General features: G+C 43.4%; 1 protein-coding gene across 6 annotated transcripts in view; it reads right to left on the bottom strand.

The window, feature by feature from the left end:
• Window positions 1-17257, bottom strand: part of LOC133080959 (C-C motif chemokine 4) — a 174085-nt gene that overhangs the window by 50585 nt on the left and 106243 nt on the right. For 2 of the 6 annotated variants that reach the window (XM_061177151.1, XM_061177153.1), the window contains exon 4: window positions 2355-2581. The exons of 3 other annotated variants lie outside the window; for them this stretch is intronic. The gene's annotated coding sequence lies outside the window, so the exon portion shown is untranslated. Of the gene's footprint in view, window positions 1-2354; window positions 2582-2706; window positions 2789-17257 lie in introns of those variants that run through there. One more of the 6 variants, XM_061177152.1, reaches the window with a different exon arrangement.

The raw sequence follows: 17257 nt of genomic DNA, 5'->3' as shown, positions 1-17257 counted from the left end.
GTGGACACATATGTGTGCCAGCGAGGAGCCCTTTTCGGGAGCTGCCAACTTCTTATCCCTGTGAGTTAGGAGCCTGGAGTTTGCCTTAGGTGTTGGGCAGCTAACTTTGGCTGTGCTGCGTTGCATGCGGGATCTTAGTTCCCCGACCAGGGATCGAACCCGTGCCCCTTGCATTGGGAGAGCGGGGTCCTAACCACTGGACCGCCAGGGAAGTCCCGCAAGTAATGCCCATCTAATGACAGCAGGCTTCTGATCTATTCCATGAGCTCTATAACCCAAAAGGGAGAGCTTGCCTAGTCATATACCTTGCATTTTACCTGGTGTTGGGAATGTGTTTCCTAGCATGGGCCTCAATACTACAGTCACCCCTACACCCCTACCTCTAGCCACGTGGTGGGAGACCTCTGCCTCCATTCTGGCCCCTGCAGAGATGGGGCAACATGCAAAAGTGATGAATATTTGATGCCCAAAGCCACGCCTTCCCTGCGCCTTTACAAGGAGCTAACTGTCCACTTCAAATAAGGAAGACAAATATTTCACAGGAGAGGGTGGGGAGAGGGACTTAGGACCCATAGTCAGAGCTCAGGTTTCTCTCCTGTTAAGTCTCTCACCCCCCTGCCTCTATTTACATTAACTTTATTTTATTTTATTTTTATTTTTTTATCTTTATCATTTTTCTTAACATCTTTATTGGAGTATAATTGCTTTACAATGGTGTGTTAGTTTCTGCTTTATAACAAAGTGAATCAGTTATACATATACATATGTTCCCATATCTCTTCCCTCTTGCATCTCCCTCCCTCCCACCCTCCCTATCCCACCCCTCTAGGTGGTCACAAAGCACCAAGCTGATCTCCCTGTGCTATGCGGTTTCTTCCCACTAGCTATCTATTTTATGTTTGGTAGTGTATATATGTCCATGCCACTCTCTCACTTTGTCACAGCTTCCCCTTCCCCCTCCCCATATCCTCAAGTCCATTCTCTAGTAGGTCTGTGTCTTTATTCCCGTCTTGCCCCTAGGTTCTTCATGACCTTCTTTTTTTTTTTTTTTTCTTAGATTCCATATATATGTGTTAGAATACAGTATTTGTTTTTCTCTTTCTGACTTACTTCACTCTGTATGACAGACTCTAGGTCCAACCACCTCACTACAAATAACTCAGTTTCGTTTCTTTTCATGGCTGAGTAATATTCCATTGTATATATGTGCCACATCTTCTTTATCTATTCATCTGTTGATGGACACTTAGGTTGCTTCCATGTCCTGGCTATTGTAACTAGAGCTGCAATGAACATTTTGGTACATGACTCTTTTTGAATTATGGTTTTCTCACGGTATATGTCCAGTAGTGGGATTGCTGGGTCGTAAGGTAGTTCTATTTTTAGTTTTTTAAGGAACCTCCATACTGTTCTCCATAGTGGCTGTATCAAGTGGGGTTTATCCCAGGAATGCAAGGATTCTTCAATATACGCAAATCAATCAATGTGATAAACCATATTAACAAATTGAAGGAGAAAAACCATATGATCATCTCAATCGATGCAGAGAAAGCTTTCGACAAAATTCAACACCCATTTATGATAAAAACCCTGCAGAAAGTAGGCATAGAGGGAACTTTCCTCAACATAATAAAGGCCATATATGACAAACCCACAGCCAACATGGTCCTCAATGGTGAAAAACTGAAACCATTTCCACTAAGATCAGGAACAAGACAAGGTTGCCCATTCTCACCACTATTATTCAACACATTAACTTTAGATTAAAATAGAAATATCTGCATTTACAGCCCTTCGAGACTCCAGATTACTGACAACAGTTGACAGGCTGGAAAGGCCTTTCTTAGCAAAGCTGAATTGTTTTCCTTTTTCGATGTCAGATACGCCCATTTCAAAGTAGCCTGAGCTCTTTCTTAAAGAATTTTACTTAAAGGAAAAAAAAAAAGATTTTTACTCAGAATCAATAGACCACAGGTCAACCAGCACCAGCAGTACCAAGTGAGAGCGGTTCTCAAAAGGCCCTGCCCAGACCACAGCAGGAGCACCTGGGAACCATTAGAAATGCAAACTCTAAGCAAACACCCCCCCACCCCCCCACCCCCGGGCTTCCCCTTTAGGGGGTGGTGCCCAGCAATCTGTGTCTAACAAGCCTCCAGGTAATTCCCACACACACCAAACCACTTCCACTTAACAAGGTCCTCACCAAACTCCCTGCTTTTTCAGTTCAGCTAATCCCATGCTTCAGTCACGAGCTGTTAACTTTTAACAGACTCTGTATCTCTGCACAGATACAGGACTCTGTATTTCTCAGGATAGTAGTAGTTGCAAGAAGGAAAACAAACAAGCAAACCTACCTCAAAGAGACTGGAATAAATGAACCCTGTGGTTCCAAGATCAAAGGGTACAGGGAGGCTCTGGCTCCAGGAAAGGCTGGATGCAGCAGTCTTGTGATGCCCTGCAGGTCCGGTTTTCTCTTTCTGACCTCCCTTCCATGTACGAGTCCCAGGATAGCTGCCGGCACCTTCCAGTGTCACATGAATTCTTGTTCATTTTCTTCAGGGAAGAGAGATGCTGTGTCTCCCTTGGAAAAAAAATCACTAGGTTCTTTCAGATTTGACTGACAGGTCAGAAATCCAATTCCTAACCAATCACTGTGGCTAAGGGGATGGGTTTCATTGATTTGCTTAAGCTAATCAAGGCACATACCTGGATCATGGTTGGATGAATTTCACAGAAATCTGAGAATTATGAGCAAGAGTGGCTTCCCAAAGGAACTGTGGGTTTCTGGTATCAAGAAGGATGTAGAGTAGGTGCTGGTCAGGAAAAACATGTTCTCACTATGTGTTTGTCTTTTTCCTGTAGATTTTTTTCTTGAGTTAACAACACTAACACTTTGGGTGTGATAAACATTTCTTCTCCTTTGCTCTCTAGATTAGAAACTTTTAGTCTTCTCTCTTCCTGAATGACTTTATTTTTAAGAAGATGCTGATTTGTGTATTTCCTGTTGTCCTATAAATGACTATTGCCCAAATCTGAGGCAAAAGAGACATTAAGCTCTTCATAGTGGCAAAGTCACCACCAGAAAATAGGGCCACGTGTTCATCCCAGGACACACTAAGTGGGGTAGAACTGGTCCTGCCACAAACACTACCCACCCTGCTTCATAAAAGCAGAAGACAGGGGAAAGGGGAAAATGAGAGAACTCTCAGAATAATGAATCATCATTACTGAAATTGCCCATATTGAGGAAGAGAGGAGAATCCTTTACTATTAGACAGACTAAGGGGTAGATGGCAGGTGACACATCATACTTGCTGCTTCTGTTCTCCCTCTTTCCTGGGAACAGCATCCACAAAAAATATTATACAGAATTGACCACAGCCCCAGACATAGGGTGGGTCCTGATTAAAATAAGCCTATTTGCATCTTGGGGTTTTTTTTTAACTTATCATTAGAACTTAAGCATTTCCCATGTCATTGTATTGTTTATAAAGGCTCCCTAATAGCCAACCAAGTGAAGATACCATAATTTTCTTTGCCATTTCCATATTGTAGACGATTTAAATTGGGTCCAATTTTAAATTGTTGTGAATATGCTGGGGACCAAATACTCTTATGCATAAACTTTCTTCCATATTTGAATGTATTTATATAGGAAATAGATTCCTAGACATGGATTATCTTGGTCAAAGGCTAAGATCATTTTAAGGTTCCTTATGTATGTTACCACCATACCTAACATGTCTTTTTTTTTTTTTTTGGCTGCATTCGGTCTTCGTTGCTGCACATGGGCTTTCTCTAGTTGCATCAAGCGGGGTCTACTCTTCGTTGCGGTGCGCGCACTTCTCATTGAGGTGGCTTCTCTTTGTTGTGGAGCACGGGCTCTAGGTGCACGGGCTTCAGTAGTTGTGGCGCACAGGCTTAGTTGCTCCGCGGCATGTGGGATCTTCCCAGACCAGGGCTCGAACCCGTGTCCCCTGCATTGGCAGGTGGGTTCTTAACCACTGTGCCACCAGGGAAGTCCACCTAACATGTCTTTATCCTCTTTGCTTTGTGTGTATTGAGAGCCCTTGATGAATCTCTCTTGAATGAGTGAGTGTCTGAAAAGCAGCCTGCCCTCTCATCACTTCTGAAGCCCAGGCTTTGATAATACAACTCTGTCTACCTGGGTGTGGTTCAAATTGGGTTGTGCTGCTCAGGACTCATGGCATCATCGCAAATGCCACATCTATGCAGTTAGAACAGCTGTGGAATAACGGAAGTTTCTGCTGGGGGAAATTATGACTATAGGGCTCTAATGAGAAAGAACCAAGTAAGTGTGGTCCCCCGATGACACCAACATCTCACCTCCTCTTGCCGTGGAAACCACTTCCCCATAAACAGCCCCAGTTAAGTGAGCACTTGAACTATTCTTGCAAATACCCTGAGCCCTGTGGTTACCCAAGACCCCTCTTGCATATACAAGTCAACAAGGCACAACTGTGCTTAAAAACTTCCTCTCTCATCACCCCGAGTTTCGATCTCCCAATAGTCCACGACTTAGGTCTTAAGAGTAGGGGACATTAACACACCATTGTAAAGCAATTATACTCCAATAAAGATGTTAAAAAGAAAAAAAAAGAGTAGGGGACATTGCTTGGACCCCAGAAGGAGGCTGGCAACAGCGAGTTGTTCTGGCCCACACTCTTGAGCCCTTACTGCCCTCCTTACCATGGTTCTCTGTTCCCAGGCCTCCTCTCACAAGTGTCCTCCTGCTGACATTTTCTGTTGTCCCCCCACTTTCTGGCTCAGGTCAGACCACATCACTAAAGCCCTATGTACAGAGGTACCAAGTGAAATACAGGACTTCCCAAGGGGGTTTCAAAAATGCCCTGGGCTGGGCTTCCCTGGTGGCGCAGTGGTTGAGAATCTGCCTGCCAATGCAGGGGACACGGGTTCGAGCCCTGGTCTGGGAAGACCCCACATGCCACGGAGCAACTAAGCCCGTGAGCCACAACTACTGAGCCTACGCGTCTGGAGCCTGTGCTCCGCAACAAGAGAGGCCGCGATAGTGAGAGGCCCGTGCACCGCGATGAAGAGTGGCCCCAGCTCGCCGCAACTGGAGAAAGCCCTCGCACAGAAACGAAGACCCAACACAGCCAAAAATAAATATAAATAAATAAATAAATTTATTTTTAAAAAAAAACAAAAAAAACCCCCAATGATCCAAAATCTATGGTATGCAACAAAAGCAGTTCTAAGAGGGAAGTTTATAGCAATACAAGTTTACCTCAGGAAACAAAAAATATCTCAAATAAACAACCTAACCTCACACCTAAAGGAACTAGAAAAAGAAGAACAAACAAAACCTAAAGTTAGTAGAAGGAAAGAAATCATAAAGATCAGAACAGAAATAAATGGAATAGAGACTAAGAAAACAATAAAAAGGATCAATGAAACTAAGACCTGATTCTTTGAAAAGATAAACAAAATTGACAATTTTTTAGACAGACTCATCAAGAAAAAAAGAGAGGGCTCAAATTAATAAAATCAGAAATGAAAAAAGAGAAGTTATAACTGACACCACAGAATTAATTAGAAAGGATCATACGAGATTACTACAAACAATTAGATGCCAAATAAAATGGACAACCTGGAAGAAATGAACAAATTCCTAGAAATCTACAATTTCCCAAGACTAAACCAGGAAGAAATAGAAACTATGAACAGACAAATTACTGGTAATGAAATTGAATTGGTAATAAAATAAATTCCCAATAAACAAAAGTCCAGGACCAGATGGCTTCACAGGTGAATTCTACCAAACATTTAGAGAAGAGTTAACATCTATCCTTCTCAAACGATTCCAAAAATTGCAGAGGAAGAGATGCTTCTGAACTCATTCTATGAGACCAGCATCACCCTGATACCAAAAGCAGACAAAGATATCACAGAGAAAGAAAATTACAGGTCAATATCACTGATGAACACAGATGCAAGAATCCTCAACAAAATATTAGCAAACCAAATCCAACAATACATTAAAAGGGTGATACATTATGATCAAGATGGATTTATCCCAGGGATGCAAGAGTGGTTCAATATTTGCAAATTAATCAAAGTGAACAACACCACATTAAGAAATTGAAGAATAACAGATGCAGAAACAGCTCCTGACAAAATTAAACATCCATTTGTGATAAAACCTCTCCAAAAAGTGGGCATAGAGGGAACATACTTCAACATAATAAAGGCCATATATGACAAACCCACAGCTAACATCATACTCAATGGTGAAAAGCTGAAAGCATTTCTTCTAAGGTCAGGAACAAGGCTAGGATGCCCACTCTCCCCACTTTTATTCAGCATAGTATTGGGAGTCCTAGCCACAGCAATCAGACAAGAAAAAGAAATAAAAGGAATCCAAATTGGAAAGGAAGAAGTAAAACTATCACTATTTGCAGATGACATGATATTATACATAAAAAATCTCAGACACCATGAAAAAACTACTAGAGTTCATCAGTGAATTTGGTAAAGTTGCAGGATACAAAATTAATATACAGAAATCTGTTGCATTTCTATACAGTAATAATAAACTGTCAGAGAGAGAAATTAAGGAAACAATTCCATTTACAATTGCATCAAAAAGAATAAAATACCTAGGAATAAACCTACCTAAGAAGGTAAAAGACCTGTATTCAGAAAACTATAAGACACTAATGAAAGAAACTGAAGAAGACACAGATGGAAAGATACCATGTTCATGGATTGGAAGAATTAATATTGTTAAAATGACCATACTACCCAAGGCAATATAAAGATTTAATGCAATCCCTATGAAAATACCAAGGACAATTTTAACAGAAATAGAACAAATAATTTTAAAATTTATATGGAAACAATAAAGTCCCCGAATAGCCAAAGGAATCTTGAGAAAGAACAGAGCTGGAGGAATCACGCTCCCTGACTTCAGACTATACTACAATCTTACAATAATCAAAACAATATGATACTGGCCAAAAACAGACACAAAGATCAATGGAACAGAATAGAGAGCTCAGAAGTAAACCGATACACTTATAGTCAATTAATCTGCAACAAAGGAGGCAAGAGTATACAATGGAGAAAAGACTGTCTCTTCAATAAGTGGTGCTAGGGAAACTGGACAGCTACATGTAAAAGAATGAAATTAGAACATTTTCTCACACCATGTACAAAAATAAACTCAAAATGGATTAAAGACCTAAATGTAAGACTGGAAACCATAAAACTACTAGACGAGAACAAAGGCAGAACACTCTTTGACATAAATCATAACAATATTTTTTTTGGATCTGTCTCCTAAGGCAAAGGAAACAAAAGCAAAAATAAACAAATGGGACCTGATTAAACTTAAAAGTCTTTGCACAGCAAAGGAAACCATCAACAGAATGAAAAGACAACCCACTGAATGGGAGAAAATATTTGCAAATGATATGACTCATAAAGAGCTAATATCCAAAATATATAAACAGCCCATACAATTCAACAACAACAATGAAAAAACAAAAAACCCAATTTAAAAATGGGCAGAAAGCCTGAAGAGAACTTTTGCCAAAGAAGGCATCAGATGGTCAACAGGAACATAAAAAGTTGCTCAACATTTTTAATCAACAGGAATGCAAGTCAAAACCACAATGAGTTATCAGTTCACACTGGTCAGAATGGCTATCTTCAAAAACACCGCAAATAACAAATGTTGGCAAGGATGTGGAGAAAAGGAAACCCTTGTACACTGTTGGTGGGAATGTAAATTGATGCAGTCACTGTGGAAAATAGTATGGAGTTTCCTCAAAAAACAAAATTAGAACTACCATATGATCCAACAATTCCACTCTTGAGTGTATATCAGGAAAAAGAGAAAATACTAATTCGAAAAGATACATGCACCCCAATGTTCATAGCAGCATTATTTACAATTGCCAAGGTATGGAAGCAACCTAAGTGTCCATCAATAGATGAAGGGATAAGAAGATGTGGTTTTATATATACAAGGGAATATTACTCAGCCATTAAAAAAGAATGAAATGTTGCCACTTGCAACAACATGGATGAACTTGGAGGGCATTACGCTTAGTGAAAGAAGTCAGAGAGAGAAAGACAAATACTGTATGTTATCACTTATATGTGGAATCTAAAAAATAAAACAAACTAGTGAATGTTACAGAAAGGTAACAGACTCACAGATACAGAGAACTAACTAGTGGTTACCAGTGGGGAGAGGGAACAGAAGAGGGGCAAGATGGAGTAGAGAATTAAGAGGTACAAACTACTATATGTAAAGTAAATAAGCTACAAGGTATATACAGCACAGGGAATATAACCAATATTTTATACTAACTATAAATGGAGTGTAATCTATAAAAATTTTGTATCACTATGTTGTACACCTGAAACTAATATAATATTGTAAATATACCTCAGTTTTAAAAAAATGTGCCACATGGGAGGAGGGTAGAAGAGTCTGAGCTGTGGTCTGGCCATTAACCCCACCCCCAGGGTGACCACCCACAGTCAGGAGGGAACTCACAAACCGGGAGCTTCTCCCTGAGGAGCAAAGGGTCTGTAACCCATCAACTTTTCAGGCACCCCAACTTTTAAGACCTGCAACTGAGAGGTGATCCCCCCCCAAAGATCGGGCTTTGAAAACCAATGGGACTCGTGTCCACGAGATCCAAAGAGCTGTAGCAAACTGAGAAACCCGTCTTAAGGGGCTCGTGCTGCAGACTCACTCGCCCCAGGGCCCAGCGCAGAAGCAGCCATTTGAAAAGCACCAGACTTGATGCCAAAAAGACGCATTTGCTAAACTTAAAGCACTGGCCTGAGGGGCCGGCCATTGGGATAATCTCCAGGATGGAGGTATGGTAGAACCATTTTTGCTCTCTCTCTGTGCTCTACTAAAGCCAGCAGTTATTGTTTTTTCTTTTTTTTTCTTCTCAGCATAAGGCATCTTTACCCTCCCACCAGTGGACACCATCCGTGTGCTCACCCCCTGCCACACTCCACAGCACTGGTATCTCCTGGAGAAGGGCTTTTACACATTCCTGGTGACCATGTTTTTCCATCTGGTGTCCAGGCTTTGTGGCTGCTGCCAGGGGATGCCCTGTGGACCCCTGACTCTAGTGGCCACAGGGGTTTGCATTCCTGGGTCCCTCAAGACTGTAACGATCATGGAAAACAGGCTACCAGCCTCAGGGCACAGCACAAATAACAGGTTGAAACACACCCCAGCTCTCTGTAAAAGAGGGCTGTTTGCTTGTCCTTGTGCCTCAGCTTGAGAGCCAGGCTTCAGGTCTGTCACACATCTAGAGGCTACATATTCCTGAGAGTTAAAAATGAAAGGCGATTTTGGGACTTGTTTGGCGGTCCAGTGGTTAAAGACTCTGCGCTTCCAATGCAGGGGGCATTTGATCCCTGGTCAGGGAACTAAGATCCCGCATGCCGCCCGACACGGCCGGAAAAAAAAAAAATTCCAGCCTGTTTTTGTAAATAAAGTTTTAGGGGAACACAGCCATGCCCATTCCATGATATACGGTCTGCGGCTGCTTTCCCGCTACTGTGGCAGAGTTGAATAATTGCCACTGAGTCTGTATGCCTGCAAAGCCCAAAACATTTACTACCTGACCCTTTATGGAAAAGTTTTCTGAGTCCTGGCCTAGATTATGTTTTAAGTGCAAGAAAGTTAGATTAAGTCAGACTGTTGTAAAATTCAAGAGGGAGAAATTCCACATGCTTATGAGAAATGCAAATGTATATTAATTTTTTGTTAAGCCCTACTTACTTTGTTTTGTTTTAAACTCTTTATTTTTTAGTATCACAAAGTGGAATTTTGATAGTCAGGGTTTTTGAAGAGTAATGACACAGTTTCTAGCAAAATTTTAAATGTACGCATTCTTCAATCTATCTTATTTTGAGGAATCTATTTTGAGAAACACTATCTGAAGACATAAAGGTATAGGCATACAGATGTTCTTTGCAGCCCTGTTTGTGAAAGCAATGAAAGAGAAACAAATTCATCAAAAACGGAATAGCTTAAAGCGTCATAGTACAGCCACATAATAATTGTGAAACCACTGAAAATGATGAAGTAGATATAAATGTACTGAGATGAAAACGTATCCATGACATTAATTTAAAGCTATGTATATAAAATATACCTTTCATATGTGTATCTGTAAATATACAAATATCTATGTTATAACATAATTGTTTCAGAACTACATGTAATAATGTTTGCTTTGGTAAAAGCTCTATATATTTACATAAACATAAGAAGGACATGTGATGTGATACCTCTCAACCTGTTAAATGTGATTTCCTCTGGGAAACACAATTTTTAAGAAGTGGAGAGCTCCACTTTTCATTTTCCACTCTTTGTCCTTTGATTTTCATACATATGAGTATGTGAATTTTTTCATTTAAAAGACAAGATTTTTTAAGTTGGGGTCTTACTCCAAAAACTTGCCCCTTCTTAGCTCTCCTTGTCCTCATCTCATCCTCCCACAGCCCACCCCCAGCTATATGTGGTATTCCAGATATTTGAATCCCTTGCTCAAGATCTAGATCCACCGTTGAAGGGATGAGCCTTTGAGACTTCAACGTGGCTCAGAAAACTTTGGAATGTTGGTTAATGTCATGCTGTCCATTGTATCAAGAGATCAACGTAACAAACATATCCTGTCTAGCTCCAAGGGGTACATTTTGACTCAGGATTCCCTCTCTCTCTCTCTCTCTCTCTCTCTCTCCACACACACAAACTCACACACACACACACACGTACCTGCACACAGAGCTTCTCCCATGCAACATTTTATAATCCCTTCCCATTCTGAGATATTCTCCCTTCTGCCCAAAAACATAGCAAACCACCCATGACACGTGTTATTAGGAGTGATCACAGGAGGAACCTCTGCTCTTGGTGAAGCCATGGAGTCTCCTCCTTGCTTCTGTGGACTCTCGACATCTGACGACTTACACAATTGGCCTATGAGCATTGAAATGTTTCCCAGTAGATCTAGGGTTTAGTCCACATCTCGACAGCATGAATATTGCATGAATACCTCATATGTAGGATGAGTACTAAACTGTTCATCTTATAGTAATAAGGGGGGAAGGAAAAGAAAAAGCAAAATACTCTCATAGACTGCAAGTTCACATTGGTCAGGAATTCCCTGGCGGTCCAGTGGTTAGGACTTGGTTCTTTCACTGCTGAGGGCACAGGTTCAATCCCTGGTGGGGGAACTAAGATCCCGCAATCTGCGTGCGCGGCCAAAAAAAAAAGTTCACGTTGGTCAGACCTCTTTCACTGGTTATCCCTTTGTTTGAGAGCAAGTGGCAGAGACAGTGCTCCCTAAATAGTCCATATGTTTCCCTACATTGCAGCTGGGTTGGTCTCTTGTGACTAATTCTGGTCAAAGGACTGCAAACAAAAGTGATGTGTGTCACTTCTGGGCCAGAATAGTTAAAAGCAGTACGCCTTTTCTGTCTCCTTCTTTCTCATTCCAGAATCTATAGCTACAGGATGGAAGCAGCCTAGATTCCTGAGTCACCAGGCAAGCTGCTCTGGGATCGGTACAACTCAAAGTATAGTTCATGGACCAGCGGCATCGGCATCACCTGAAAGCCCAATAGAAAAGCAGAGCTGAGCCATACCCCAGACACATAGAATTAGGGCCTCTTGGGTGGAGCCCAGGAATCTGTGCTTAGACAGGCCCTCCAGGTGATTCTGGAGCACACTAAATTTTGAGAACCAATGATCCAACCTACATCACATCTTGCGCAAGTGAGAAACTTTTAATATGTTAATGTACTGGGGGCTTGTTCATTACAGAGCTATATAGCCTGTCCTATCCTGACTCTTACAGAAAATAAACATAAAATGCTGAACTTTTCTCCCACTATTGGTTCCACCTTAACAACATTTTGGGCAGATCCCATAACTTTCTGGCCACATTCAGTAATTAAAATTCTTTCAGTTTAAAACTTCAATCTCACATTTGATCTCATCTCCACTTCTCCCCACCTCCACACCTCCCACTGGTGCAAATTGGGCTCAGAGGAGTTGGAGTGAGATGAGGCTTTAGTTTGGTCCTGGATCCCTTCCCCTCCTCTCTTTTAAAGGCCTAATTCTTCTGGTATGGTGGGGAGGGGGGTGGTCTATGTGGGGTGATACTGGAGTAAAGAGAAAACTTAACAGATGTAGTCCCTTCTCCCTTCTGTTTGTTTTCTCTGCTTCTCTTTTTACTACCAAGAAGTCACTGATGCTCTTTTGGGCAGCACATGCATTTCTTTGCACAGAAGGGGTTTCTGTGCATCCTCTCTTTGCATAGTTCCCTGATGTTGACATCCCACTCTTGCCCGCATCCTTCATCTCTCCCTCAGTCCACACCACTGGCATCACACCTGGACCTTCGCTAGCCTCAGCATGTTAAGAAAAGTCTCCCTCTTGGAGCATACCTGGCCCTGCGTTGGGTGTAAGAGTTTACAGGTGACGTGCAGACTGGACTTCAGCATCCTTTGCCCACACAGCCAGGGACCTTTGTGGACATCAACCCTGACCTCCTGCTGTTAGAGACCTTTCAAGACTTAGACCTCCTATTGGTAGGATGACCATTCTGAGAGTCAGAGGATACTATCAGTAATTATGCTGGCACAACCAGCATAAACGGGGTCCTCCCCAGAAAAGGTGGGATATATGATTCCCCAATCTGTGCTGTGTCGTTGAGAAGAAGGCTCAAGCTCCAGAACCTTCCACAGGGTCGCTTGACCAAGAGGAAACTCACTCCTTTCTCTGCCCTGCCTCTTAGCTCATTTTCTGCTCTCCCACTCAGTCTGGCTCAGGAAGTCAACAAGCACATTCTATACCTATAGGAAAAGGAGAGTGGACCGCCTAGTGGGTTCCATCTGTGTGAAGAGAGGTCATTACTTCTCCTCTTGAAACCCAATGAAGGGGTCTTGAGGGGTGGGGGAACTCATAAAATCTGGAAGTGCCTGCAAGCAAAATGACTCACTTTACAATTGAGGTCCTAGGATGAAGCTCTCAAATGGAAGGGAGATCAGAAATTCAGAAAGAGGGCTTCCCTGGTGGCGCAGTGGTTAAGAATCCGCCTGCCAATGCAGGGGACACGGGTTCGAACCCTGGTCCGGGAAGATCTCACATGCCGCGGAGCAACTAAGCCCGTGTGCCACACCTACTGAAGCCTGTGCACCTAGAGCCTGTGCTCCGCAACAAGAGAAGCCACCGCAATGAGAAGCCCACACACCGCAATGAAGAGTAGCCCCCGCTCACCGCAACTAGAGAAAGCCCGCGTGCAGCAATGAAGACTCAACACAGCCAGTAAATAAATAAATAAATAAAATCTATTTTTAAAAAAAAGAAATTCAGAAAGAAACATGGTTTATGGTGATACTTTAAGGACCACTGGATCAAGCTTTGCCTGAAGGTAGTCAATCAATACTTCTTGAAGCTTCAGTTATGTGAACTAACAAGTTTCCTTTATCGGTTAAGTCAGATTGAGCCAGCTTTTCTGATACAGTAACTCAAAACATCCCTAAGTGACATAGACTGCAGTGCTGCAGGCAGCAGACCCCAAAAGTGGAATTGGCTAAGGGCAGGAGCTGAATGCAAAATCAGTAAGGATACCTAGCCAGCACAACAGCTGGTCACCCCCATGGCCTCTTATATATTCTCACCAAGGTCATCTGCCTACCAAGGTTGCATCCAAAAGGAAAATTCAGGATGTTGAAGACTGATTACTTCTTGCATACATCAGCAAAGCCCACTAAGAAAGAGATTAGCTCACTTTGAAACTGGCTTCTCCGATAGCAGAGAAGGAAAAAAATATAGTTTGCTTAAGAGAAACCCTTTCTGCTTGCTGCCTGCAAATCAAGCTGATTGAGAATCAGTCATCTGGAAAAGCAGAATTCTCTCCTCCAAGCTAATGTTAGTATAAGAAGAAACGGGAAGATGAGAGAATAGAAAGGACAAAAAAGTGGGGTCCATAAACAGCCTGATTCATCCCATTCTCAGACCCCTCCTTTAAATATTTCTCTTGTGGACAAAATGAACCATCATGTTCTCTGTGAAGACACAGGCAACTGGGATGCAGTTGGAGGCATCAACTGCGTCAACATAATTGGAGCTAATTAAGGAAATCTCCATGCCTGTGGCATCGTTTCGTCAGCAGTGGGCTGTGGGGAGACAGCAGCCAGTGACATGGGGGAGAGGGGTGTGATGGTAAAGGGGACGCCCAGATCTCCCAGTACTGTGCTATGAGAGAGGAGTCCCAAGACCCCGTTCTAAAAGTAACAGTAGCTGACGGATTTTCTGCTAATTAACCATCAGTGGAATTGACCAAAAACATATCAGAACCTTGAAAAATGGGAAAGGAGCTGTATTGCCTCTGAAACCCCAAGACCAGCCAAAAACAGACTAGGACTACACCCCAACATCGGTTCTCAAACTACCTGTGCATTAACATTTTAAAATGACTGCTGCCCAGGTCCCACCTAAATCTCATTAAATCCATAACTTTGGAGGTGCGCTCCTGGCAATGGAGTTCTTTAAAAGCTCCTGCAAGTAATTCTATGTGAATTCAAGGTTGAAAGGCACTGCTCTGCCCTCAAGCCAATCCTATAGCACCCATCTCCAACAGGAACCAGGCAGCCTTTATGATAGGTATGCACCCCAAGTAGGGTTACCAGATGAAATACAGGATTCCCAGTTAAAATTGAATTTCAGATACACGACAAATACTTTTTGTATAAGTATGTCCCATCTATTGCATGGGACATCCTCATAGTGAAGAATTCTTCATCCTGTATTTATATTTAACTCTGGCCACTCTGGCCCCCAAGCCTCAGCTCAGGTGTGGCTATGGAGAACATTCCCCGAGAAAGCAAAGTGCAGAACAACAGAGAAGGTGACCAAGGCTCTCAGTCAACTGGCGGGTAGGGTATCCTTGAGAGACTGCAGGCAGGGGTGGCTAGACTGTCACTAATGTGAGCACTTAGCACAGCACTAATGTAAGCACTTAGCAAAGAACCCAACACTTGGTAAGCCCTCAACAAGTGTTAGTCATCATTCTGAGGAAATCATTTATGAAAAGGGACTTGTGTGCACACGTTCGCATCACCATGGTATTCATTTAACTAGGAAATTTTCCTAGACCATATCAATTGTGATTTGGTTACAAAATAATATGTCAGTTTCAACTTTCCAGGAAAGTATGTCCAGGGAGATGTCTGGTGTCCCTCTACTAGTACTTTTATCCCTTTCTCATGGTTTTCTGCCCGTTTTCATATTTCCCTACTTCTTCCCCCAGTATTCCTCTCAACCTGTGATTCTGGTTAGTTGGGAAAACAAAATCAAGAGAGTCAGCACAAGGAAAATGCTGGTTTACCTTTTATATAAGAGCCTTCGATATTGTGAATCATGGTGCTGGGCAAAACCACCCAATCAGCATGTGTTGTTCGTTATGCATGATACCATTTCTGCCAAGAGAGCGCTAATCGCACTGATTGAGCCACGTATTGAGAGTGAGGAGAACTGAAGAGGAAGGAGGAGGGATGGACGGTGAAGAGGATGACATGCGGTGTCAGAGCAAATATTCATTACATCACCCACTTCGACGGTGGAAATAAATGACAAAAGTTAAATAAGATACATTAAAGTTAAGGAGGGCCCCAGAGTGTGGCTGGGGGCGGGGATGTGACCCACAGAAGAGGTGCCTTTTGGAGTCCCAGGGTTACTGCCCTGCTCCCCCATCTGCCATAGATGTAACACCTTCCCTGCAGCTCCCAGGCCACTCAGGCTCTCAGCTCCAGGTCGGTGATGTATTCCTGGACCCAGTCCTCATTGGGGTCGGCACAGACCTCCTGGCCTCTTTTGGTTTGGAAGCTGTGGAGAGGAGTGGAAGGATTACACACTGAGGAATCCAGCAGGGGAATCCTGGGCCCACTGTGACCCCTCCCTCCTTCTCTGCCCCAGACATCTCAGAGCCTATCCACATGCTTTATATCATGTCCTTAACCTTGGGGTTTACAGACCATCCCTGTGTCTCATATGGGGGTCCCCTGGGAAAGCCAACTTCCTGCTGTCACTCCTCCCTCTGCCCGGGGGCAGACCCTCCAGGACTCTCTGCAGGCCCCAGAGCAGGTCAGAAAACACGGCAGTGGCCACTCCTGGTGTCCTGAGCTCTGAGGAGGTGCCTCAGGCCAGACCCCCAGTCTGCTTCCCCAGGGTGGGCAAGGAGACTGGCCCTTACATGACACCGGGCTTTCAGCACTGGTGGCTGGTCTCATAATAGTCGTCCACGAATTTACGCGGGATCTGACAGGAGATGTAGGAGAAGCAGCAGGCGGTCGGGGTGTTGGCACCAACTGTGAGAAACAGGACAGATTGGTCCTAAGTCCTTGTTCAGAGGAAAAGGTGAACCAGCTGCACCTGGAGGGTCAGGCGGACCTGAAGGAGACAGTGCTGCCGAAGGGGAGGATGATGGGCAGGGGGATCCAGGAGGAAGTTGGCATTTCCTCTTTCCTTTGACAGTTTTATTTCTGTGTCTCTCTTTCGGGGTTTCTAATGCTCTGTCCGTCTTGGTTTGGAGTCTCTATGCCTCTCTATGGAGAATTTAGTTTTCTGAACAAACGAGTTCTTTTTCTGTCTCTCACTGGGGAGTTTCAACTGGATTCTTAAGGAGAGTGAAGGTCACACCACTGGGAGCCAACTGGACACAGGTTCCACCTCTTGTCAGAATCCCATCTGGGTCTCATTTTCCCAGGAATCCATAAAATGGGACTCCCTCCCACTCTCTCCCAGAGCCGGAGATTAGAATTGCTAAAACCCCTTGAGAAGGGAAACTCTGCTCAGGAAACAGTGTCTGAAATCTCTCTGAAGTCGTCTACTTAGAGGGCTCAGGCACAAGATTTTGGCACTGTGGTCCAAGCCGTGGCCAGAGAGTGGGGAGAGGGGGGCGGCAGGGGACAGGGCAAAAGAAAGGGAGGACAGACTCACGGGGGGCTGAGGCGAGGAGCAGGACAGCCAGGGTGGCCCCGGGGACCTCCATGATGCTTGACAGCTGAGTGAGAGCCCAAGTGGTGGCCAAGTAGAGTTGCGACTTGGCGACTAGAGGCTGCAGCCTCCTTCTGGGGTCTAAGCCATGTCCCCTCTTTATAGGCAGCCTTGGGGCATTCGAAAATGGAAACTTGGGGAGACCAAGGGGGAAATTTTTTATCACTG

The sequence above is a fragment of the Eubalaena glacialis genome, chromosome 19 (assembly GCF_028564815.1).
Source record: "Eubalaena glacialis isolate mEubGla1 chromosome 19, mEubGla1.1.hap2.+ XY, whole genome shotgun sequence".
Taxonomy (NCBI): Eukaryota; Metazoa; Chordata; class Mammalia; order Artiodactyla; family Balaenidae; genus Eubalaena; species Eubalaena glacialis.
Note: the sequence above shows the minus strand (reverse complement) of the source record. Positions and strands in the feature narration are given on the sequence as shown.